This window comes from Monodelphis domestica, chromosome 3 (genome assembly GCF_027887165.1).
Source record: "Monodelphis domestica isolate mMonDom1 chromosome 3, mMonDom1.pri, whole genome shotgun sequence".
Lineage (NCBI taxonomy): Eukaryota > Metazoa > Chordata > Mammalia > Didelphimorphia > Didelphidae > Monodelphis > Monodelphis domestica.
In genome coordinates, this window is record NC_077229.1 from 417,055,955 (window position 1) to 417,076,191 (window position 20,237).

Here is a 20,237-nt window from a genome sequence, read left to right on the forward strand (position 1 = left end):
CTCAAACCTTCCAATTTAATAGGTCCTTCCAGGGTTTATGTTCCACTCACATGGTTTTCAAATACCCGGGGTCTCCTTGAAGCCACCATGAGACACCGAAGGGAACTTTAATGGACAATGACTTCAAAGAATAGATAAGTCACCTAAATTGACTAAAAATGTTAGAACTCCTCAACCTGAAGAAATGGAGGCTAATAAGGAGAGCTTAGTATAAAAGGCTATAAAATAACAAAGGGGCTGGAAAGTAAGAGCAAAGCCTAGTTCACCAAACCCTAGAATATGGGAACTGGAGGGAGGGATGATGATTCCTGAGCATTTAAGGGAGGTAAATTTAGAACAAATCAAAGAATGTCCTACTTAAAGAGCTTGTAAGCTGTAAATCACTATATAAATGTGAGCAATTAACATCCTCGTCATTATTAGTATTATTATTTCACACTGGGGAGTTAATATGTAGAACTCATTATCCCTAGAGGTGGCATAGGCAGAAAATATAAATAGAATCAGATAATCCCAGAGTCGTAACACACATCAGAGACCATCATCTGTCCAGGAGTAACCTCTATAACTAACCTGATAGGTTTTCAACTTGTATTTGAAGAATTCAAGAGGGGTAACTCACTGCCCTTTAATCTCCTAATTTATCACACACAGTCAGCTCAGAGGCTGGTGTTGTTGCCCTAAGGGCTGCAAGGTTGGATAAAGAGATGGATAGTGTTGACATTATCATGACCAGAAACCATATTTATTCCTTTCTGCACTAGCATGAAACCCTTAAAGAGCAACTGCTCCCTTCTGCATAAAGCTTTCTTGAGTTCCCACATCTCCATTACCCTGTAATTATTTTGCATATCATATGTGATATTCATAGAAGGTAAGTTCCTTGAGGACAGGGACTTTTTCATTTTTGTCTTTGTATTCTCAGTGCCTGGAGCATAATAATCCTTGTTTGATTAGTTGGTGACTTGCCTAGGAGAGCATGATGAACATCAGGGAGACAGCTTAATATGCCAAATGCTTCAGTGGGATTATTTACCAATGCCTTAGGAAGGTCATCTTTTGACTGTGCAGAACATAAGAGAAGTATGAAACAGTTGCTTTTCTCAAGGACTTCTATACTCTACTTGAAGAGATGACAGACTTACTCTACATGAAATACTCCGAGAATTATCAAAGATAATATGATGAAGTGCTTTATTGAGTGACAAAGACTAAGGACATTCAGAAAAGGGGCAAAACTATGCCTGGCAGTGGCTATTTCCAAAATTGAATGTGTTAACTCAACATTTGAGCCTATGATGTGACGCGAGCATCTTGGATGGGGTGGAAGAAGTCTACTCAACTCCTCCTCTCTCAACAACTACATTGACTCTAAATGAGATATTAGAGAATAGGAGAGTAAGCAAAGGAGCAGGAAATGCCAGGAACTGCTATAAAGGAGTAAAACTAAATGGACACAGATTGAGCTAAGCCCTTGGATCTAGATAATGTACAGACACCTTAGTAACTGCCAGGTCTTTTGGTCTGAATCACTCATCTCCCATACAGAGATTTTCCATGGGTTCTCACCTCACCTACCCAAAATCTATACAAAGCGAATGTTAGAGAAAAAAATAAAAGAATCTTTTAGTTGTAGCAAATCCAACCCAACCCTGTCTCTTTATAGGTAAGGAAATTAAGATCAGAAGAGGCTAAGGGGTCTGCCTGCTGAGTGTCCAAGCTCAGAGAAAAATCCAGACATATGATTCAGGTTTTTCCTTTTCTATATCAAACTGTCATTCTAGAAGGGATGCTCCCTATTGCCCCTAGCAGGCAGATAGGCTCAATGAGCCACATGACTTAACCACAGTACAATGAGTACTTAACCACAGTACGATAAATTACCTCTATTATCCCTATAGATTACATAATTACACATATATACCCTCATGGGGTGCAGATGGTGAGGGCTGGAACTATCTCCTTGTTAAATATTATTTCACAAAACATCAATTTCCTCTGCTTGTCATAAGAATTCATATCTGGCAAGAATTAGGTATTGTCTGAACAACTTATATATGCAGATATATACATATATATAATGTGTGTATCTTTCTTTTGTTAATAATAACTAGCATTTATATAGTGTTTTAACATTTGCAAAGAGCTTCATCTTCCTAGCAATCCAAGGGCTAGTATTTATCCTCATTTTAAAAATGAGGAAGCTAGGGGGCAGCTAGGTGGCTCAGGGGATTGACAGCCAGGCCCAGAGATGGGAAGTCCTGGGTTCAAATCTGGCCTTGGACACATCCTAGCTGTATAACCCTGGACAAGTCACTTAACCCCATTGCCTAGCCATTACTGCTAGTCTGCCTTAGAACCAATACACAGTATTGATTCTGAGACAGAAGGTAAGAGTTGTTTGGTAAAAGTGAGGAAACTGAGGCATAGAAAAGTTAGATGACATGCCCAAGGTCACAGAGCTAGTAAATGTCAGAGGCAAAAATTGCACTTAGGTCTTTTTGACCCTTTGCCCAACAGAGTGCTACCTAGCCACTTTGATAGAAACTAGCCCTCAAAGTGGGAGTTTCATTTTAGGAGAAGAGAATTCTTATCTGACTCAATATAAAATGGGATGCGTTGCGTCAGTGTTTACATTTTCCTTAGGTTATTGTGACATATATGCATTTGCAAAACCAGATTGTTAGTAGTAATAGCAGGGAAGAATTATTAAAGGCTGACTAGTTATATTTTGGTTTCTATTTCTATTTCCAAAGCTAATTGTTTGAGAGATTTTGCCTAGATCAGAGATGTTATTATCCTTTAATAAACAAAAGAAAGGAAGAAAGAAAGTATACAAGAAAACTCTCAAAAATGACCTGTAAAAATAACGAATGTAAGCAGAACAATAAACCATATATTTTCTATTTTTTCCCTTTCTGTGCATTTTATGATCAGTGGGAAAGATTTTAGCATATAAGCAGACTCATCTAGTTATGGGCATTTTGCAATAGAAAGTGACTGAGTTTAATTATCCAAAAAAGTTTCCTACTTATACTTGTAAGGAAATCAGGAGAGTATCTCCTGGAGATTCTGAGGAAGAGGACAGACAATTCTGCTTATCTATTGTGTGAAAGGAAAGGGATTGATTAGAAATTCTTTAGATTCAATTTAGATCCCAAATACTGAGCTGTAGGCAATGCCATTTGGAAGCCGAGGGCTCTTCTGTCAAAATAATTCTCTGGGAAGACAGAATTTAGTGGACACAGTTGAAATCTGGCCAGGATACAGGTCTTAAAACTGCTTTCTCCTCCTACTCATCTGATGGCTCCTTTTCAGTTCTTTGTTGATTTGTCATCAATATTATCATCCCTAATTGTGGGCATACCACAAGGTGCTCCCTCCATGATCTCATCAGTGATCATAGATTTAACTATCATCTCTATGTATATGATTCCCAGATCTATATATCCAGCCCTTAGTTCAATTCAGAGCTCTGGTTGAATGTCATCAATTGCCATTTGGATATTTTGAAGAAATGTCCTGTAGATATATGAAATTTATTTGACATCCTCAAAAGAGAAATTGTTATATTTTTACTAAAACACATGCCTCTTCTAAGTTTCCCTGTTTCTGAGCACGGCCATCCTTCTCCTTACCCAGGTTTATCACTTCAATATCACCCTCAACCCCTCACTCTTCCTCAACCCACATACTCATTTATTTTCCACATTATCCTATCAGTTCTACTTCCACATACTCCATATTCATCCCTTTATTTCCACTCGGTCACTAGTTTATTTCAGGCCCATTGCATTAGCCTCCTAATTAGGCTTTCTGTATCAAGTCTTGTACCATTACAATCCATCCCCAACACAGCTATTCAAATGATTTTCCAAAAATGTAATTCTGGTCATGTTACCTTACTACTAAATAAATTACAGTGGTTCCATAGAATCAAATATAAACTCCTCTGTTTGTATTAATCATCCTTCACAAACTGGCCCCAACCAGACTTTCTTGCCTTATTATAGGCATTTCTCCTTTTCATGTATGCCACAGTCCAGAAACTGGCTTTCTTACTGTTCTTCACATATGGCACTTCACAGCTCTCTCTGGCTTTGCTCATTATTCCGAACCTCAAAACCCTTATTTCCTTCAAAACTGAGTTCAAATATTACCTTTGTCCTGAAGCCTTTTTTGATCCACCCCTATCCTTCTCCTCCCTCAAATACTTAATTCGTTATTTTGTACATAGCCTATGTGCACCTACTTAGGTATATACTGTCTCTCCCTATTAGAATGTAAGCACCTTGAGGGCAAGGACTTTCATGTTTGTCCTTGTGACTCCAGCACCTAACACAATGCCAGGCATGTAGGAGGCACCTAATAAATGTTTATTTATTGACTGATTGACATGGAAATGAAGGATAAAGAATCTGTAGCTTATTGGAACTGAACTAACAGCATGTGTGTCCAAGAAGTTTTGAGAACTCAAGAGGACAAATATTATCATCTTGGGTTTTCACAAGTACTTCATAGTTTTAAAAGCCCTTTTATATGCTTTATCTCATTTAATCTTCAAAATAACCCTGTGAAGTATATGGGGAAAGTATTATCATCCCCATTTTGTAGATCAGGAAACTGAGTCTCATTGAGCATAAGTGACTTGCTAATAGTCATGAAGCTAGCCAGGTAGAGCCAGGACTAGAAACTAGACCTGTGTTGGCAAACTGACACATGTGCCGGAGAGGGCTGTTCCTATCCCCATCTCCACCACACTTACGGACATTTCTCTCATCACCTGCTTCTCTGCTCAGCAGCTGATGGAAAAGCTTCCTCCCTCCCTTGTATGGGGTAAGGTGGGGGGTTTCACATGTGGTGTGAGGGTTGCAGTTTGGGCACTCAGTCTCTAAAAGTTTCACCATCACTGCCCAAGACTATCTAATTCCAAATCGATTCTTTTTTTTTTCTCCTATATATCAGAATATAGTCATTTCTCTCTCTTTTGGGCCAAACCTCTTCTCTCAAGTTCAAGGCAAAGCCTGCCAAGTTAAACTACATTTGTCAATCTCTCTTTCCTGCCAGAGCCAAAGGGATATCAGCAATATTGCCATAAGAGCCACCAATGATGCATAGCCATTGATTTCTGAGTCGATAGAAATGTTTCTTTGTTGAGCTGGGAATATATCACAGGCTGTTAGTTTTGGCTCAATGCTATCTAGTGATTTGAAGTATACTGTACTAGATCCAACCAGGTATACCTGCTGCCCTCTGGGAATGGTAGCTACTTAGGAAATGGGGAATCCTTTAGGCCTACATGGTACCATTTAGCACAGCTGGATTTGAGTGACATCTGCTCAGAAAGTCAGACTAATTCCTTTGGCAACAAGCACTGGGTATATTCCAGAAATCTGGAGCAATAGCTATTCCCTCCCTCCTGAGAAAACTAAAAAAAAAAAAACAACAAAAAAAACCAACTATCTTTCCAGCAGGTTGCCAGACAAGTACCTTCCTGTCCTTTAGTAAGTTCTGAGCCTGAATATATCTCTGAGGGTGACTAACATCTGTATAGTCTAGCTTTATATTGAAAAACATCTAATGCCCTATAGCTTGGCATTCAAGGCTTACCACAGTCTGACCCCAGCCTATCATTCTGTCCCACTGATCCCAAAAATATACTCTGCAGTAGCCAAAATAGTCTATTCAGTATACTCCTAACACGTGATGCCCAAAACCCCGCTTCTAATAGATCAGACTTATCGCCAGTGAAAGTCTGGGCTCACATGAAAAGAAGGAAAGGCAAAGTACACTCCTGGGATTGCTGAACTCTCTCATGTCTAATGGAAAGGAGTCATGTCAGACATGGAGGTTTGGTCTGAAGCTGGTTGGATTATTGTACTCTTGAGCAGCCCAAGGCTTTTAGGCATGTTGCCATGTGGTCCTTTGGGCTTTGTTTTGTTGCTTCTCTGCTGTGAACTATATTCCTAACTCTGATGATCCATTTTTGCCAAAAAGTGCCCCAGTCATGAGGAAGGCAGAATGGGAAAGAGTGAATGATTCAGTGCAGTTCATCTCCTCTAGGCAAACCATTCAAAGACCGTATCCTGTGATGATGGGACAGTAGCATCATTATACTCAAAGGACAGCATAGCAACATGGTGCTCCAGAAAAAAAAAAAAACATTGTACTGGGATTCAGAAGCCTGAGTTTCAATCTGTGGTCCATCACTGATTGATGTGTGGGCACTTCTTCTCTCTGATCCTCCACTTCTTCATCAGCAAAATAAGAATCATGATAAATGTACTATTTATCTCAGCATAGTTGAAAGTATTTGAAAACATTAAAACAGTATGGAAATATGAGTTATTATTCTTCTTGAAATAGTAAATCAGAACCAAAAATCATGAGTGGAAGAGGCAGAGGGGCAAATTTTGGCTCAATGTTAGAAAAACAGAGGTAGTAGTAGTAGTAATAGTGGTAGTAGTGGTGGTGGTAGTGGCATTAACAGTAGTAATAATAATAGGAAGGGCAGTATTACTAGTAATAGCAGTAATAATAAAAATATTAATAATAGCAGTAGCATTAGTAATAGTAGTAGTAGTAAGAGCAGCCATAGCAGTAAAAAAAGTAATAATAACAGTAGTAGTAAGAGTAGTAGTCATAATAATAATAATGATGGTATTACTAGTAATAGCAGTAATATTAAAGTAGTAATAATAGCAGTTGAAATAGTAGTAGTAGTAGTAAGAGCAGCCATAGCAGTAAAAGCAGTAGTAATAATAACAGTAGTAGTAAGAGCAGTAGTAATAATAGTAATAGTAGATAATAGTAGTAGTAATAGTAGTAGTAGTAGTAGTAGTAGTCATAGTAATAACAGTAGCAGTAATGGCAACAATGATAGTAGTGATAGCAATGTAGTGGTAATGATAATAGGAGGAGTAATATTAGTTGTAATAGTACTACTAGTTGTACCATCACTAGTAGTAGTACAAATAGTATTTAATGCTTTAAGGTTTGCAAAGTTTTCTACAATCTAATCTGATCCACACAACAACCCTGTGTTATTATTAGCACCATTTTACAGATAGGAAACTGAGACTGCGACAAGGTAAATAACTTGTCCAGGGTATCAAATAAAATATTTATCTGAGGATCTTATCTCAAATCTTCCTGACTCCAATTTCCAGGTTCTAGCTACACTGTGTGCAAGTTAAATGAACTGCCTCAGGACAAGGCAAGTTCTCAGCATTTGAGGTCTTCAAATAGATATTAGAGGTCAGTGAATCAGTAAACATTTATTATGCGCTTCTGTTCTAAGTACTGAGTCCAAAAAAAGGCAGAAGTCAGTCACTCAAGGAGCCCACGATCCAATGAGGCACCAAAAGCAAATATCTCATTAGAAACAAGCATTATACAAGATAAATGGGAAATTCTCACTAAATGTGCATTTATCTTTTATAAGACAGTGGTATCAAACTGAAATAGAAGTAGATAACTAGGGGCTGCCTACTGATTTAGAAAACCATTATTTCACATTATCTATATTGAATTTTAATATAGTTCATCAAACATTTCCCAAGTTAATCTTAAACCGGTTGAGTCCATGTGACAGGTGGACAGTGAGTCTGACACTACTGTTGTGTAAGCAAAGGTTCCGACTCATGTTACATTATAAAGTAAATGACTTCTGATGTCCCTCCCAAACTCAAAGATTCTGAGGTTTTGTACTTCAGAGAAAAACAAAATACCTGGCCATCTGTAGGCTATATAGTATAAGGTGTGTAAAGAGAGAAGTAGGAGAAACCATGGAATGGTAGAGATGGAAAATAGCATAGAGATTTTAATTTTACAGATAAAGAAGCTGTCGTGGTAGAGGGTAAGCCCCTTGTCTTTCCCAAGGTTACTCAAGGCAAGTTTCAGATTCACTGGGTATTAGACCTGGATGGGATTTTAGAGATCATCTAGTCTAGAAATTCTTAACTTTGGGATGAGGATCCACGGATGGATTTCAAGGAGTCCATGAATTTGGATCAAGAAAAAATTACATTGGATCCAATTACATCTTAATTTTCACTAACTGAAATTTTCACTTTCCGTTGATTATAAAGGTAAGCAACAAACCACTAAAGTGATCAATATGTTTCATCAGACTGCGAAAAGGAATCCACGACACACAAAATTAAGAACCCTTGATCTAATCCAATCTCCTCCTTTTAATCTCCTTTAGACACTGAGTAAACAGAGCTCAGGAGAGGTTAAGTGACTTGCCCATGATCTTATAGATAGTAAATGACAGAGACTAGATTCGAACTCTGACCCATACTCCTCCCTCTCCAGAAGTGCTTATTCCACTATACCATACTGCCTTCTCAAAGAGGGTATATAAAAAGTAGGCTTATAACAGGAAAGATAGAGATTTTTAACCCAAAGGAATAAAAATCTATCATAGAAACCTTCACTGGCATCCCCCTCTGATGCCTTGACATGGTATGGAAGTGAATGGGGGCTCTGGAAGGAGAACATATGCTCTGGCAAGAACAACCTGGCTAGAAAAGTTTGGCGTGGCAGCCTAGTGGTGAATTGTCCATCCATCATATTTAGGCCAGCTTAGCTAAATCCTGAGAGGCTTATCTGTGGGCTGACCACAGGGTGATGAATATTTTGGCCACACTCTTGAGGACTATTTACTAAAGAGCAGAGGGGTCATGACTTTCATCGGTGGAGAATTAATTAGATGGTAAATTAATTAGAGATCCTAAAATACTGGATTGTTAAAATAGGAAATCTTAGTCATGATAAATAACTAGAGTTATTCTTTTAGTGAATATTTGCCTTTACTTGTGCTTCGTTAGATTTATAGAAGCAATAGAAGTCATTAGTCCAAGAATTCAGGCCAAAATATAAACAGGTTCAAGGAGATTTGGATATATTTGTTGACTAAATAATTAGTTTAGAAACAAGGAGAACTGTGCTGGTAAATGTTTAACAACTGCCTCTCTGGGGGAAAAATATTTATGTGATACATTTTTAAGCTTAATCTGTATCATTAGCATTTTCTTTATCACTCCCTGAAGTCTAGACAATCAAGGAAACAATACATCAAGCCTTGATTTGTAACATTTGCCAATTTCCATGATGCAAATACGCACACTGCAAATCTAACAACTGGGGCAGCTAGGTGGTTTAGTGCTAGACCTAGAGTTGAGAGGACTTGGGTTCAAAACTGACCTCAGGCATTTCCTAGCTGTGTGACCCTGGGTGAGTCACTTCACCCCAATGGCCTAGCCCTTACCATTCCTCTGCCTTGGAACTGATACTAGTATGGATTCTAAGACACAAGGCAAAGGGGGGAAGTGGGAGGGGGAGAGAGAGAGAGATAAAGGAAGAGAAAAAAGAAAATTAGAGATAAGTGAAAGGAGACAGAGAAAAAGGAAAATAAATACAAAATATTGTTGGAAGCCAGGCTAAAGTGACTGTGGGGCTATGACATGAGGCCTTAGAGCCCAGGTCCCTCATTCTCCATCCCCTCTCTCCCTCAATCATCCCATCTCCTAAAGATTTGGGCTTTCAGAAGCCCATCTCATTACCTTCCTTTTAGTCTCCTTGTCACTGTTCCTTCCCTCCTCCAAGTGCTCCAAGGTAATTTTAAAGAACACCTCATTTAGCTTTCATTTTGCTCTGGCCTGGCTTCCTCATAAATCAGAACTGAAGGAGAACTTGAGAGGACTGAGCTAATCAAGACTTCAATCTCAAAAAATGTTTAAATATAAATCAAAATAGTTGAAGGCTCTCCAGAGCTTCAATTTTCTTTGAAAGCCTAGTTTGTCTTGCTTGCCTTTTTTTTTTCTGATCTGAATTTCATCCCAGCGCCCCCAGTGATATTTTCTAAGTATTTTTAGAAGTTTTCTTTGAGACAGAGCTTGGGCAATGTAAAAGTGACATTATTCTTGACCCCGGTGTTCTGCTGGGATCTCATGGGAGTTGAAGAAACTTCAAGTTTCAGAAACTGCATCCTGACCAAGCATTCATTAATGTAATAAAATGGAAAGAACTCTGCTCTGGAGTCATGGGAGCTGGATTCAAGTCCTGCCTCTGGGGCTTCCTCCTTGGGCAGGCCACTTAATTTCCCAAGACCTTTGTTTGCTCAAAATGAAGGGATTAGACCTGATGGACACCAGGATTCCTTTCAGCCCTATGCTTAGATTTGTTACTTGGTTTTGTTTTCAAACAAAGGAACAGGGAAAACCTTTAACAAAACATGACTTTTATTATCCATCTTATAATAAATCCTGAGCAGCATGTCACAGACGATAGGCAGACCCTTCTCCCCACCAGTTTCAGAAGTCCATGGCTGTGTGATTGTGGGCAAATCATTAAACTTCTCAGTGTCCACAGGAAACTCTAAGAGTAAGTACATTTGGAGGTTTCCTCATTGGGAGTTCTCTTTTATGCTAATAATATCAAATTGTCCAAAAGTCCAAATAAAGTTCTCTCTATCCCCATCTCCTTCCCTTTCCCCTTCTCTCTCTCTCTCTCTCTCTCTCTCTCTCTCTCTCTCTCTCTCTCTCTCTCTCTCTCATTCTCTCTCTCTCTCTCTCTTTCTCTCTCTCTCTCTCTCTGTTTTTCTCTCCTCTCTCCCTCTCACAACATGCTTTCTAGAACACTTTTCTATAACTTCTCTACAAAAATTAGACTAGAAATCTCAGTGCTGGACTGTAAAGAACAAAGTAATTCAATTTCTAAAGCAAGCACTATCCTAATTAGCTGATATTTTAAGTACCCTTCTTGGTGCTTGGATGTTGTTTTTCTAAGTATAATTAGATATAACCTTCGCCCCCTGAGAAATTTTAAGTGAATGGAGGCAAGAGAGAAAAAGACAGACATAACACAAACACAGGAAACTCTTCTATCCCTTTTTAAAGGAGCAGAGGGGATTCAATTATTCCACTGTCACACATTAATTGAGCACCTACTGTGAGCCCAGCAATCTCCAGTCCCCATCCCTGCTCCTAATCCTAGCTGGCTGGGGCCCATTTTAGACACACGGAATTTTAGGTAATCAAGTGGCTGATTTGTGTAGCTTGGGAATGAACCCAAGTAGCATCTTTCTAGGAGTTACTCATTCAATAGCACCCTGCCCAGACCCCATCTGTGGAATTGGGAAGGAGAGTAAAGGGGAGAGTATATGAGGGATTGAATATCTCGAACCAAAGGATTAAGCATTTTAAAGTTTAGTTTAAGAAAAAGGATACTAATAGTTTTCAGTAAGCTTCTGTACCAGCAATAGGAATTTTTAGCCAGCATGACTAAAAAGTGGGTTAACTTCCAGAAATTTGGTACATTAGTAAACTAGGTAATTTAATGGAATCCACGGAGGAAAGTTTTGAATTTTGGTAAAATATTGACTATGGAGAGTTAATGAGTTTTCACTATATATAAATGATACATAATCATATTTAGCTCAAGTATTTGACAATTTTCAGACAGTTTAACATAAACTGTCTCACTTAAAATACAACAAACACCTTATAAGGTAGGTAAGGCAGACGTCAGCCCCATGTAATTAGAAAGGATACTGAATCTCAGCAAGGTTAAAATTTTGTCCTTAGTCACTCATCGCCATTTTGTCAGAGCCAGAAGCCAGGTCTCCTGATTTTTGCAGTACAGTATCCTATTCTATTGTATTTGAACATGCTGCCTCTTTATGTGGTATTAAAAATATATATAAAAGCTTAGATGGCTACAAAGCACTTTATGTACATTATTTCACTCAAGCCTTACAAATTACTATGAGTTAGGCACTACTGAATAAGAAGAAACTAGAGCAGGTATGGGAATGTAATGAAGAACTGTGTTTTAATCTATATCCAGTTTTCTTTTTCTTTCTGCCAATACTTTCTGCATACTAACACAAGATTCGGATCACTCAAAACAAAGAGAACAAAAATAAAAAGAAACAAAAACAAAACACTTCCTACTCTTCTCAAGAACCTTCAATGTGTCCCAGTTACTAACAAGATAAGGTCTATATTCCTCACTTTACCATTCTTCCCTAGTCTGATCCCAAACTTACCTTTGGCTAGGTTTGAAAGAGACAATTGTGGGATAAGGGATGGAGGGAGTAGGGGAGCATTGTATGACTGAGGGCCATATGAAGGGAGGAAGGTAATAAAGTAGAAGGCAGAGGATGCTAACAACAAACTTTACAATTTTGCAAAGGGCCATAGAATACAATGTGTTCTCTAGAAGCAAGTTGCTCCCTGCAATGACAAAGAATCTCTTTAGTTCCTCGATAATGGTCCAATAGAATACATGACCAAGAAGTCCATGAATATCATTCACTTGTGCCTCCAGGAAACATGACAGCCCCAATTTAAAAAAATTTCAAAGAACAAAAATTATTTTTCTCCCTCTTTCCCACCCCTAACCTTTAAAAAAGAAAAAGAAAACCCATTGTAGCAAGTGTGTAGCAGCATAGTGAAGCAAAACAAAATCTTGCATTAACCACGTCCAAAAAATTAATTTCTCATTCTGCACCCTTAGTCCATCATCTCTTTTGAAGGAGGTAGGGTGATATGTTTTTCAACATTAGTTCTCTGGACTGATTGGACAAATTAAGTTGGTCATTGAATTGTTCAGAGTTCTTGGGACTTGTTTTTATAGTATTGTTATTATGGTAGTACTCTTGTTTTGCCCATCTCATTCTACATCCATTCAAACAAGTCTTACAAGATTTTACTGAAGCCATCTATTTCATCATTTCCTATGGCTTACTAGTATTCCATTCCATTCATGTACCATATTCTTTTTTCAGTCATTCCTGGGCTGATGGACAGTCCCAATGGAGAGAACCCAGTGACTCTCCTCAGTGATCATTCAGGAGGTTTGTCCTCCATAAAGGGTTTGTCCTCCCTAGATAAAAAACTATTTTCTGGGCTGTGGAGCAGCTGATCAATGCTTACATCAAAGCAGAAAGTGTGAGGTTTTAGATCCAAAAAAGATTTCCTCTGTGGGAAGAATTTATTTGTAATCCTGCCTGAAGGCAGAGGGATAGTCAAGTTGGCTTCTTATGGTTCCAGTCTAGCTATGGAGTCCATGATTAAAAACATCTGACCTTACCCCAGGAAATACTCAACACACAGAAATCTTTCTCTGGCTTCCTGCTTGTTGATCTTAAGTATGTCTGCAAGATGCCATGGACAGCATGAAGAACAGGAATAGCCTGAGAAACTAAGAAAGCCAGCCACCTGGTCAGATATCTATGCTACCAAAGCCAAGTGATTTCCCAGTTTTTGTTCCCACAAGGCTCTGAACTTTGTAAGTCATTCAAATGGCCTTCCTTTAACATTTGATGAGTAAAGAACACTGTACTAGGCACATTTCTCTTAAGGCACACTTCCAACTCAAAAGCCAATGACCTCTGACTAGAAGAGATGCTGAGAAAGGAGGAAGCATGGGTCCTACCTTTAAGGACCTCATATTCAAATGGAAATGTGAAAGGGCTGCTGTATCTTTCCCAAGCTCTGCACAAAAGTGCTGGGGGTTGTGTATTGCTAAGATGAATAGGGTAATCAGAGCCAGATGTGGTTGATCAGGGAAGATTCCATGACGAAGGTACGGACTAAACAGAGCTTGGGAGAAGGGATCTTGTCTGATGGCTAGGAAAATAAAATCATCCTGATTTAGCACAAGCTGCCAGTTCCCTAGAATTGGAAATACTGTCCTTTCTCAGTTCTGCCTCTTGTAACCCCTCACTCCCTCAGGACTCAGGTCCTTCAAGAGGCCTTTCCTCTTCCCCATTGTCAGTAATGGCCCCTCACCCCCTTATCACTTTGTCTTTATTTTGTGACTATCCCACTCATCTGTGCAGATCTTGTACCTTTCTACCCACCCACCCTAAGCAATTTGATATCAGGGATTGTTTCACCTTTTTTTGATGTCCTCAGTACCTGGCAAGGTGCCTGGAACAGAGTAGGTACTTAGTAAATGCTTGTCCATTGATTGATTTGCTGGATGTGAGGAAGTATGTGCTGGCAGATAAGAAGGCAAACTTGGGTTCTAGTCAGTAAGACTTAAATAGTGCTTAAATACTTTAATGGATCTTCCATCTTAGTGACATGGTCACTCAGGCAAAGTTTTTACCTTTCAAGGGTTCTAGCCCTGATTCTGTCACTTGCTAGTTGTTTGACAATGGCAATTCACTCAATACATAGCTCATACAAAGCTTCACACAAGCTCATGCAAAGTACTTCCTTCATAACAATGCAATAAGATTGTAACTTGATTATAAACATTTTATAGACGTGGAAACTGAGTCTCTGAGAGGTTAAGGAAGTTATTTGTCCAAAGTTGCATAGGTTGTATGTTTCAGTGCTGGAGTTTTAATTCGGGTCTCTCTGATTTTCTCTAATTTCCCTTTTAGGTATCTTGTTTGTTCTTAGTTTTTTAAATTAATTACTTTGTTTGCTACATGAAAATACCCCATTAACTCCTTCCCTTTTCCCCACTAGAGAATGCATCATTTGACAAAAAGATATGTGTAAACATAGCAAAACTATGTCTTATTTTTATTTATCAGTTCTTTTTTTAGAGGTAGAAATGTACAAGTCATTCTTCAAACAATATTTCTATTGCTATATATAATGTTCTCCTGGTTTGGCTCTTTACCCCATTTATAACTTTATCTAGGGCTTTCCAAGCCTTTCAAAAATTAAACTGTTCATCATTTCTTACAGTTTAATAGTATTCCATCACAATTACATGCTACAACTTGTTTAGCCAACCTCTACTTAATGGGCATCCCTTCAATTTCCAATGCTTTGCCACCACAAAGAGAGCTGTTAGAAATATTTTAGAACACATAGGTTGTTGCACGTTGTCTACCCTGGACCATGAGACTTAGACCATGAGATCCTTGAAAGCAGGGGATGTCTTTTCCCTTTATTTTTATCTTCCACACTTCTATGGGATTGGAGTTGAGTAAGCTTATCCCAATTTTTGTAAAGGGGGAGAGACTGGGTCTAGTAATTTGCTTAGCAAAATATTCAAGTGGATTATTAAAAGAATGGTTTGTGAAGATTCTGAAAGGTGTTTATCAGGAAGCCACACCAAAATAATTTCATTTCCTTTTTTGACAGTTCTAGAGTGATAGCTTGGAGAAAATCTATAGTAGTATAGACAGATTATGCCCACATTTCAACAAGGTGTTTATCCATTTCTAACAGTATCTTGGTAGAAAGGCTGGAGACATGATAGATAGAGGATAATGTAGTTGAGTATTCAGAAGTGGTTTGATAACTAGCCCTAAAGAAAAGTGATTAATAGATTCTTGTCAACTTGTAAGGTGATATCTAGTAGAATGCTGCAGGGCTCAGTCCTTGACCCTGTGCTGTTCAACATTTGATTCCTTTCAAGTCTGAAATGCTGTTATTTCAACAATTCTAGTAGATATTAACACCAAGTAGCCATGTGACCTTGAACAAATCATTCATCCACTCTATGCTTCTTTCTTCATCTGCAAAATTGGAGTGATAATTCCTTCCTCACCCACTTCATAAGGATGTCAGAAGACTAAAACATAATTAGAAGAAGGTGCTTAAAATCTTGCTTGAGAAGACAAGACATACATGCAAATGCTTAAATATTTTAATGGATCTTCCATCTTAGTGATGTGGTCACTAAGGTAAGGTAAGATCCTTACTTTTTCATCCACTTACTTCTTAGTCATGACACCCCATAAATTCTCCAAGTGTAGAGGAGAGAAGTCCTCTGGCTATGTCATAGTATAAGAGTTAGAAGACATACATGCAGAATAAGACATTTCTTTCTTGGACTGACCAATTTGGGAATATATTTTGTTTGACTGTACTTACAAGGTTTCTTTGTATTTCTTTCATTTTCTCTCTTCTTTTTTTTCTTCCTTTGTTTTCAGTAGATAAGAGAGAAGGGGGAAAGAATTCTTGATAATAGAAAAAATAATTGTAAAAATGTAAGCAACATGTAGTAAAATAACTAAAGGACAACTCTATACAGTAAAGAAAGGTTCGTGTAGAAAACTGTTCAGACTACCCATTGTCTACAAAATGAAATACCAACTTTTCTGCCTGGCCCTCAAGAGTATCTGTATCCTGACTTCAGCCTTCTATTCTTTTTTTTTTTAACCCTTACCTTCTATCTTGGAATTAATACTGCATATAGGGCAAAAAAGCAGTAAGGACTAGGCAATGGGGGTTACGTGACTTTGCCCAAGGTCATATAGCTAAGAAGTATCTCAGGTCACATTTGAACCCAGGACTTCCTATTTCTAAGACCTGACTCCCAATCCACTGAGCCACCTAGCTGCCTCCTACTCATCTCATTTTCACTACTCTTCAACACATCCCTCATTCCAATCCAAGTTGATCACTTCACTGTTTCTCACAGACATTCTTATACCCATCCCCAATCTAGTATTCACATCTTTCCTTTTCAACCACCTATCTAATAAGCACTAAATCAACCACCAAGCATTTATTAAGCTCCTACCATATGTAAGGAACTGGAGATGCAAATAGTCACTGTCTTCAGGAAGCTTATATTTTATGAAGCCACCTCCTCTGTGAAATTTCCCCTGACAATTTATTCTGTCAGCCCTCATTTCCTCTCTTCTGAAGAAAACTGGGTGATGTCAGGTATCATATAATGTAGTGCTTAATTATATATTGTGTTGTATGGTTTGTTGTTCCTTCGGGTATGTTAGTCTTATCTCTCCAAATATATTATAACCTCTTTGAGAGCAGCAACCCCTGTTTTTTCTCCTTTAAAAATCTCTGTCTCTCTCTCTCTCTCTCTCTCTCTCTCTCTCTCTCTCTCACACACACACACACACACACACACACACACATACACACCCACCCACCCACAAACATACAAACATACATATATACCCTAACAGTGATGAGCATACAGTAAATGATCAATGGATATTTGTTAATAGATACTAATTATTTGGAAATTAAAAAGGCATATTCCATTGAGTACAGAGCTCTGAAATCAGAGCCAGGAAGATGAGTTCCAATCCGATTCTGTGACTTGCTAATTATTGGCATTGGTAAATCACTTAGTAAAGCTCGAATTTATATAGCACATTATACTTTACTAAGTGCTTTCTTCCCAATAATATAAGGTCATTATATAATTATAAATATTTTATAGATGGGGAAACTGAGGCTCTGAGAAGTGCTTGGCCTAAGGTTATATTTCTCAGAATTGAAATGTGAATTCAAGTCTCTATAATTTTCCCCAATTTCTCCTGTATATAATTTCATCTCCTACTTTCTCTCCCATTAGACAATGAGATCTTATTGTCTTTTGTTTTATTTTTCTCTCCAACACCTAGTATACAGTGCCTAGTACATGGTAGGTACTTAATACAGGCTTCTTGTTATTATCTCCAGACCTTTGGTCAAATGTTTCTTTCATTATGCTTCACCAACTCATAACTTCTCCAAATCTCACTTTCCTCACTATCAGAAGAAGGCAATCAGACAGAACAGCCTTCCTACATCTTAGGGATGTCTTAAGGATTTGATTGGATACTAGGGATGAAAACCTTCTGGAAAGTCTAAAATTGTACTACTTCAAGAGATTAAAATATGAATTACTATCTTCATTATCATCATCATTATAAGAGGCATTCAGCCCTTGGAGATAATGATGTTCCGTAGGATGCAGTTCTTTGCATCTTATTTAATCTCTGGTGGGTTTTGAAATTTACAGCCATGTTCAGGAGTGTTCTCTTCCCAAGGACCAAAATAAAAACATTAATGATAATAATAATAATAAATAAAATGAGAATAAGGTGATAGTAATCCCCCAAATGGTTCATATTTGTATTCACTTTATGGTTTATGAAGCATCATCTAGATGTTATTTCACTTTAATGAATAAAATTAGATTTGAGGCCCAAAGTGCCCCTCTACTTCTAGGCCCATATTAGACTTTAAAGTCACATTATTGTTGGGTCCCTGGAAATGGTCTAATTATCCAATCTACTCTACTAGATTATAGTAAAGACTATAACACCAAGTCTGGCTTCAAGGGGCTGGGTATGCAAACAAGAAGCCAGCAAGTCCATGCTCTCACCGTCAAGCCCATGAATCTAAGTTATTCCCAGACTCTTGGGACCTTTGTTTCTAAAATTATCCAGAGAAGCCTCCTTTGGTAGCTCATTTCAACATTTGTCAACACATTTTGTCAAGGGCAGTGTTACTCTAAGAGCTTTTGGGAGGCAGCAACATAAGAACTTCACAAGGCTTTGAGAAGATATTAATATCCATAGTTTCTTAGTCCTGAATGCATCTCTGACCTGATGCCATGATGATCCCATGCCTACTGACTTGTCTCTGTCTGTCTGTATGTCTGTCTGTCTCTCTCTCTCTCACACACACACTCACACACACATACATCCAGACTTCTGTCTTCTCTCAGGAGCACAAAATATTAAAGCTGGGAAGGATAATCCAGATTTTTTTTTCCAATTTAGAACCATTTTACAGAAAAAGGAACCAACACCTGCACAGATGAAATGATCTGCCCAAGGTCACATAACTGATCAGTGAAAGAGCAAGAACTTGAATCAAGGGCTTCTGAAATCAAGTCCTCTGCATTTTTTCACTATACATCCCAGCTTTTCTGACTTCTTCAAACCAGTTTCCCAATCTGCCTTCATCTAAGACACGCTGGTCTTTTTCATCTGGTCTTGTTGAATTGGTCCTCCCATGCCATGGTCTCTGCTTTCCTCAGTTGTCATCATATAACCCTGGATTCCTGACCCCTCTGCTCTGGGTCAGATTAATTTGACATTCTCAGATATCCTTTATCATGTCCTTCCTGGAATACCTTTCTTCTCTTGAAGCTCCACAGAAAATACATTCAATATCAAACTAATCTCATTTAATTTGTTAAAAGGTTCTAAATTATGATCCAATGATCTGGAATCAGAAGGTCTAGATTCAAATGCAAATTCTACTACCTACTTAATATTAAGTCATTTAACCTTTCTGAGTCTTAATTTACTCATTTATAAATTATAAGGATTGGTTTAGGGGACCTCTCAGGTTCTGTCTAGCTTTAAGTTCTATGAGGCAGTGTCAGGTCATGAAAAGAACTATGGGCTTGAGTTCAGATTCTATTTCTGACTCTTCTGGTTGTGTGATCATTGCCAAATCATAGACCTCTTCATTTCCTAATTCATTAGATGAGATTCATAAGAACCAGAGCACCTAACTATTCACCGCATTGTTGTTGGTCTCAAATGAGAACATCTATCCTATTGTAGAGTGCTTTGCAGACTTTAAGAATTCATATACAAATGACAGCTGATAGGGATGATTTGGTACTTTAAAGTTAAAATAAAATGCCACTTCCTACAGGAAGCCTTCATGAATCTGATTGGGGTAATAGTTTTCTTCCTCTGACCTCACCTAGTGGTTTTGTTTTTGCACATCTCTAATGCCTTTATCACATGCCTTTTTCCATTTTCTGCTATGCCTTGAACATAGTAAGTGCTTAATACATACTTGCTTATTGAATGAGGGACTGGTTTACCTTACCTACCTATTATATTATAAGATTCATTAGTGACCCTGTTTTATATAAATTTCTTATGTCTGATACCTTATACAAAGCTCTAAACAAAGAACTGCCAAATATAATGGTATTATAAAGTAAGCTTTTTATAGTTATTATGAAATAGCATTTGCATCAGAAAACACTAGGAGATTAGGTCAAGAAGACAGGTAAGAATTATATGTGAAGGGCCTTCATGCCAAAAGGAAGACTTTGTCCCATGGGTAATGGGGAGCTATTGAAGGGTGTTGAGCAGGAAAGGCAGGTGAACTGATGAAAGCTGAGCTTTAGAGAGATTAAGTTGGTGGCTATGTTCAGGATGTTGGTCGGATGTGGGAGGAAAGAGGGAGACTGAAATGAAAAGGCAAAAAGCCAAAGTGAATAAGAGAAACACCTGCAGGTATTTGTGGGTTAGGTGGTAATTTTTCTTTTACCCATTGATTCATAAGCAAAGAGAAGCTCCAGTCACATATAGCCTGAAAAAAATAATTGAGGTGGTCCACATATCCAAGTCCAGGCATCTGGCCAGACAAGCCCCCAGTTGTCAGTCTTCAAAAAGCCCAATGCTATTTGAACAGATACCCATGATGCTTCAGAAGAAAAGAGGACAACTCCTGGACAGTTAGGAAAAAGACAATTTCAGCTTC